The 7,762-nt window shown below is 35.4% G+C and overlaps 1 pseudogene; it reads left to right on the forward strand.

Annotated features, from left to right (window-relative positions):
* The first annotated feature begins 4,540 nt into the window (after positions 1-4,540).
* On the forward strand, positions 4,541-5,018 carry LOC112835718 (large ribosomal subunit protein eL21-like; annotated as a pseudogene).
* The last annotated feature ends 2,744 nt before the right edge of the window (positions 5,019-7,762 follow it).

Below are 7,762 nucleotides of genomic sequence, written 5' to 3' on the forward strand. Positions count from 1 at the left end.
AGATGTGAAGCCTGGGAAGTAGGATGTTCATAACTCTGAGGGTCTGGAGCCGGAGAGAGTTTCAAGATGATGTGGTTAAGTCAACAGTGTCCTATATGGTGCCAAGGATTTATGCATTAACTGGACGACTCCACCCCTACCTGTCCCTCCTCCAAGGGCAAGGCTTGCAGCCACACCTGAATGCACTGGAGAGTTTATCTCCTCTTTATTCTCTGGACTAATCATGGTTAAGACCTCTGACGCTCTCATTTCCTGATCTAAGGAGAAAGACTTAGGAAAGCATCTTCTTTTGCCATGAAAGATGGTTAGAATTACTTACAAGATTAGAAAGAGGCATAGTTTTTTTTTTTTTTTCTTTTTTAAACCTTTCAGACTGTTACGGAAAGTTTATGTAAGCACTAGAATATCTGGAACAGTGGATCTCAAGGAATGGTTCTAGGACCGGCAGTATCAGTATCACCCAGGAACTTGCTAGAAGGGAAAAATTCTCAATTTTCAGTCTTACTGAATGGTAAACTCTGAGGGTGGGCCCAGCAGTGTGTGTTAATTTAGCACATTTTCATTGAAAACCTACTAACTGTCAAACACCAAGGAAACGGCTAAACAAGTGAGTCACTGTATCCACTCAAAGACGTTATGATTGAGATAACACATCGTCTTCCCCGAGAACATCAGTGAACATCACACAATCATTCCACAGGAGAGAAGGGTCTAACTCTTTGCCATGTGTCCTCCCTAGAAACCCAAGACACAATGTTTGGTAACTGAAAAGCATTCTATTAAATTCAAAATTCTTTCCTGTTTATTTACCCTCCAGATGTTACCAACTTCTTCCAAATTTACATTTTAGTCTTTCAGTGTGTGTGTATATATACACACACATACACAGTTGCCCAAATGTATTTGCAAATAGTTGTCTTTTGTAGCATAATCTTGCCCAGTTCGAAACTGTATTTATTCACTTATTAGAGGCCCAGGAACTTCAGATGCAGCAAATATCTACATATCTACAAGCTGTCCAGCCTTATACATGAAACATTATCAATACAGGTAAAGTCTTTATATACCATCTCAGATCTCAACTCCTGACACTTCTTGGATGTAACCATTATTTGTTGCTTATTAGTCCACAGATTGATACATTTGCATGTATCCTTAAGCAATACACACTTTTGTATGCTTTTAAATCTAAATAGATGACATCATAATGTTTTCTATAATTTGCTTTTTATTACTTCTTGATATTATTTGCTGAGACTGAGATTCATGATTTCTGAAATGTTTCCATGTTGGTACAGAGGGGTTTAACTCCTTCATTTTTTACTGTTCTATAAGCCTCTGCGTGATATCAAAATTCACTTACCTATTCTTTTGTTAACTGACATTTATTTCCAATGATCTGCTATTAAAAACCCTGAGGCTTTGTACATGATTGTGCATTTCTTCTTTTGCATGGGGAGAGTTTCTCTAGGTTATATGCTAAGAGCGGAGTTGCTTGGTTTAGGGTGTATTCATCTTTACAAGCTATTGCTAAATTTCTCTTCAAAGTGAATTTTTCAATTCCCACAAGCAGAATATAAGATTCTGTTGTTCCTCATCTTTACCCATATCTGGTATTGTCATGCATTTTAATATGGATGAATCTGATAAATGGGAAAGTTTCTTACTGTGGGATTAATTATATTTCTTTAATTCTAATGAGAGCAAGAATATTTTCATATTTTTGTTGGTTGTTTCCTCTTGCACAAGTTTATATCTTGTGGTAATTTTTTACTGCCTTTCCTTTCCTTCTTTTTTTTTTTATTTCTAGGAGAACTTTATCTGTGATATGTATTGTGAAGTATCTTCCTTCAGTTTGTAGTTCATCTTTTTCATATTTTATTATCTTTAAGTGTACAAAAATGTTTAAATATTAATGGATTCAAATTGATCAATCTGCTAATTTATGGTATGAGTTTTTTGAGTTTAAGAAATAGTACCCTGTGGATACAAATATATTTTTTTCATGTCTTGGTGTTTGCTTTTCACATTTAGGTCTTTAATCCAGCTGGAATTTATTTTTATATATGGTGTGAACAGGGAGCCAGTTATTTTTTTCCTCACATATAACTAATTGTTCCAGAACCATTTAGCAAATAGTTCATATTTTCCCACTGATCTGCAATGCCATCTTTGCTTTACAGCAAGTTTCCATGTGTGTGTGTTTCTGGATTCTCTATTCTATTTGTCAATCTTTGTGCAAATACCTTATTGTCTGAATTACTATAGCTTTGTAATAAATCTTGATATCCAATAAGTTGTTACCTTCCTCTTCTTTCTAGTAATATTTTTTACAATTCTTTTTACATTTCTTGCTTACTTTTCCATATACAGTTTAGAATTACAACTTAAAACTGCACTGAATTTGTAGATTAACTTGAGAGAGAATTAAATCCCTGATTATGGTATAGCTCTCAATTTTTTGCTTACTAAAGTCTTTTAATTAAATTTCCTCTGAAACAAATAATACATTATATGTTTAAAAAAAAAGATAGTAGGAAGGGAAAAATGAAGGGGAGCAAATTGGAGGGGGAGACAAACCATGAGAGACTATGGACTCTGAGAAAGAAACTGAGGGTTTTAGAGGGGAGGGGGGTGGCAGGATGGGTTAGCCCGGTGATAGGTATTAAGGAGGGCACGTACTGAATGGAGCACTGGGTGTTATACGCAAACAATGAATCATGGGACACTACACCAGAAACTAATGATGTAATGAATGGTGACTAACAGAACATAATAAAATAAAATAAAAAATAAATTAAAAAATTTATATTTTTTCCTAAAAAATTTCTAGATTTCTAGCATTTTATAGTTAAAAATTATATATATATGTATATACATATATATACATATATGTATTATATGTATTATATACACACACACATATATGTTTCAAATTTTTATCTAAATTCTAGTTAGTTAACATACAGTCATATTAGCTTCAGGAGCAGAATCTAGTGATTCATCACTTATATACAACACCCAGCGCTCATCACAAGTACCCTCCTTAATACCCATCATCCATTTAGCACCCCCCCACCTCCCCTCCAATAACCCTCAGTGTATTCTCTATAGTTAAGAGTCTCTTTTATGGTTTGCCTCCCTCTTTTTTTTTTTTTATTTCCCCTATGTTCATCTGTTTCCTTTCCTAAATTCCACATATGAGTGAAATCATACGGTATTTGCTAGAACTGATACATGGATTCAGTAAAGTCACAGGCTACAAAATCGACATAGAGAAATCTGTTGCATTTCTATACACCAGTGATGAAGCAGCAGAAAGAGAAATCGAGGAATCATTCCCATTTACAGTTGCACCAAAAACCATAAGATATGTAGGAATAAAAAATTACATACATTAATATATATTAAAATATATACATTAAATATTATATATTTTAATTACATTAACTTTCGCTTCTGATGTAGAATGCAATTAACCTTATACATTAAAAGCATTTATAATAGTATTGCTGAACTCTCTTTTAATTCTAGCAATTTGTCAATAGAGCCTATTGGATTTTATCTAACAACTTTAATTTCCAAAATCAATTCAAAACAAAATAGAACTTAATGCCAAGCCCAGTGGAATTTTGCAAATTTTCTCTTTATCTGCCACTGTCATGTTTTTATTATTACTATTATTTTTGGAAAAGATGAGGTTTAAAATTTCTAAAGCTGATTGATCAACCAAAAATTTATCTTAATTCATTCCAGTTTTGATAAATGTTGTGTCAAATGCTTTACTGGAACTGTAATATATATCATGTCTCTCTTCCTTTTTTGTCTGCATCATATCAACAACAATTCTCAGACTTCAGTGGCACAATTATCTCTGTGGAACTTTCTACTATTCTTTATTTTACAGATTATTTAAGAATTTAATTATTTTTTTCCATTTTTTATTGCTAGTGAGGCAGTGTAGTTGCAATGAGGGAGGTGGGTATAGTGTTAAGAGGAATGAAGAGTATGTTGAAGGTTTTTAAGATACTGTTTTGAGGTGGGAAAAGACCTAGTAAAACATCTCAATACTGAGGTCTCTAAAAGTTGACTTAGTGATACTTCCATTCTGCTCTTGGTGTGTCCAGAGCAGAATATCCACACCTCTACTACTGAGTTCATCCCACTACATTACAGTTAGTTGTATGTATTCCATTTTACTGCTAGACTAGAAGTTCTTCAACAACAGGACCGTGGTTTTTAAAGCTTTGATTCCACAAATCCAATAAAACGTCTCACACATAGCCTGGGCTCAAGAAATTTTTAATGGCCACATCTGAAACCATAAAAATCCTAGAAGAGAGCACAGGCAGTAATCACTCTGACATTGGTAGTAACAACATTTTTCTAGATATGTCTCCTGAGGCAAGGGAAACAAAAGCAAAAATAAACTATTGGGACTACAGCAAAAGAAAAAAAGTTCTGCACAGCAAAGGAAACAACCAACAAAACTAAAGGATACCTTTCAGCCAGAACTGCCATCTTCCAGTAATTCACCAAAATGACCAACACAAAGGGAAAAAGAGGAGGTACCCTCTATATGTTCTCTAGGCCTTTTAGAAAACATGGAGTTGTTCCTTTGGCCACATACATGCAAATCTATAAGAAAAGTGATACTGTGGACATCAAGGGAATGGGCACTGTTCCAAAAGGAATGCCCCGCAAATGTTACCATGGCAAAACTGGAAGAGTCTACAGTGTTACTCATCATGCTGTTGGCATTGTTGTAAACAAACAAGGGCAAGATTCTTGCCAAGAGAATTAATGTACGCATTGAGCATATTAAACACTCAAAGAGCCGAGACAGCTTCCCGAAGCGTGTGAAGGAAAATGATCAGAAAAAGAAGGAAGCCAAAGAGAAAGGTACTCGGGTTCAACTGAAGCGCCAGCCTGCCCCACCCAGAGAAGCCCACTTTGTGAGAACCAATGGAAAGGAGCCCAAACTGCTGGAGTCCATTCCCTATGAATTCATGGCATAATAAATGTAAAGAAAATAAAAGACCTCAAGACTGTAAAAATGTTTCTCTTAATTGAGTAGAAGTGTGGTGTCCTTTCCCCCAAAAAAATATTTAAAGCAAACTGTGCCCTAAAAAAACAAAAAACACAAAACACAAAACTAAAGGATAACTTACTGAATGGGAGAAGACACTTGCAAATGATAAATGTGAGAAGGATATAGTACCCAAAATATATGAAGAACCCATACAACTCAACACCAAAAAACCCACAAATAATCCAATTAAAAATGGGAAGAAGACATGAGCAGACATTTCTCCAAAGACATGCAGATGGCCAACAGACACATGAAAAAATACTTAACATCACTCATCATCAGGGAAATGCAAATCAAAACCACAATAAGTTATCATGAGGTGGTAACCCTCACAGCTGTCAGAATGGCTAAAAATCAAAAACACAAGAAACAATTGTTGATAAGGATGTGGAGGAAAAGGGACCCTCATGCACTGTTGGTGGGAATACAAACTGGTGCAGCCACTGTGGAAAACAGGATGGAGGTTCCTCAAAAAATTAAAAATAGAGGCGTGCCTGGGTGCCTCAGTCTGTTGAATGTCTGACCCTTGGCTTCAGCTTGGGGCGTGATCTCTGGGTCATGAGATTCAGCCCCACGTTGGGCTCCATGCTCAGTGGGGAGTCTGTTTGAGATTCTCTCCCTCTCCCTCTACCCTCCCCACTTGTGTACATGCTCTCTTTCTCTCTAAAAATAAAGAAATCTTATTTAAAAATTAAAAATAGAATTACCATATGATTTACTAATTGCACTAATGGGTATTCACCCAAAGAATACAGAAACACTAACTCAAAAGGATATATGCACCCCTATGTTTATTGCAGCATCATTTACAGTAGCCAAACTATGGAAAGAGCCCAAGTATCCTTTGCTGGATGAATGAATAAAGAAGTGGTGCGTGTGTGTGTGTGTGTGTGTGTGTGTGTGTGTGTGTATAATGATGTATAGACACATACAATGTGTGTGTCTTCTATTCTTTCCTGGAAATGTGCACACTTTTCTCCCTGTGCTTTAGTCTGTGTGTTTCTTACTGACCTATCTTCTCCTGCATTATTCTTTCCTTCAGCTTATCTGATCTACTATTAACATCTATGGGACTTCTAATTTTAGTTACTTAATGATTTGGGCCTAGACTATGTTTGTTTCCTTTTTATACTAAAAATTATTGGGTAAATTACTTATCTTGATATTAGTTTTTAAGATTTTAATTATGATTACTTTAATATTTGTGTCTAGTAACTCCAGTATCTAGATTCCTAGTTTGTTTTTATTGTCTATTTTTTTCTCTTAGTTTCTGGTGATTAAATCTTGTCTCTTGGTATGCTTTAATCTTTTTTGGACTACAGGATATTTTGTATCAAAAATTACACAGATTACTTAAGAGTCCGGGGGGGATGTGATCAATTTCCAGAGAGAGCTGATTTTGTTTCTAACAGGAAGATCACTTTAATTCAATCTGGGGTTGAGCTTGGCTTTGAACTCATTTCAAAGTAAGTACTTGTCTATTTCAGTTTTTCTCTCACACCTAAGGTACGGCCATTCAGGGGTCTCAACTAAAAACCTTGGTGGGTCTTCAGCTCTGGTGATTTTTTTCCCCCACCACACTGAAAATGGTGAAAGTTCAGTTCAGCTTTTCAGCCTATTTGTTATTATTACCTACTAATCAGCAAATGCCTCCAAACTAAAAGCAGAGCAGAATGTGAAGATAACCTCTCTATCCTTTCCTTTTCCGTACCATATTATCCCTTCAAGTTCTTGGTAGCCCATAATTTCTCCCTCAAATAGATTTTTCCAGCCGTCTTCAGTCTTCAGAGTTGTTCTGATACAATCTAGTAACTCACACCTGCAAACAAAAAACTAGGTTTCATTTTACACTTCTTTTTGAAAGAATAAACATTATAATGCAACAGTCAAATATGTTAGAGAAATCTCAAATGTTAACAATATGAGAATAATATCTTCATGCAGTGTAATATTTTCTGTTGCAAATGTATTGTATTTTCCAACCAAGAGTTTTAAAAGACTATGGCAATATTCTTCTCAAGAATTAGGATCAATTTTATGCTGACAAATCCTATGATGGTACTAATGTGACTATTACTATTACTTAAAATAAAATAGTTAATATCTCCTGAGAGCTTGCTCCATATCAGGAACTATGAAATATGCATGATCAATACTTAACTTAGTAAAACCAACTATAAAATAAAGAGGTTTCTATTGAAGTTCTATCAATGGTCAGTTAGCCAGAAGGAATTTCTCAGATTAATAGTTTCATGCTCCGTTTGACTATTTCAGAAGTAAAATGGGTGAGAAAAGATACAACGTTCCTTCCTGATTACTATTTCCAGCTATTTTTCCCAGTAATTCAATCTGTACATTGTTAAATTCAGTAGCCTAATCCAACCGCTTTACATGTGGTGTAAATTGACCTGCCTTATGTATTCACTGCCTTACACGTCCTGAAACTTCTGAGTTAGAATTCCAGAGAGCATTTGTGTTTGGTGCAGCCATGTACAACTTGGCATAGTCCCCTGGCATCCTGGGCAAAAGTTCCACACTGAGCTAGAACAGCTTGAAATGAACCCACTACCAGCTCGTAAAGCAACTGACTATTCTACTTTAGGGAGTTTGCATTGTTGACAGTGCAAGAGAAGGATGACGTGCAAGTACTAGGCAGATTCTGATTCAGAG

This window comes from Callorhinus ursinus, unplaced genomic scaffold, assembly GCF_003265705.2.
Source record: "Callorhinus ursinus isolate GAN/ISIS: 27379988/994484 unplaced genomic scaffold, GSC_fseal_2.0 scaffold2, whole genome shotgun sequence".
NCBI classification, from domain to species: Eukaryota; Metazoa; Chordata; class Mammalia; order Carnivora; family Otariidae; genus Callorhinus; species Callorhinus ursinus.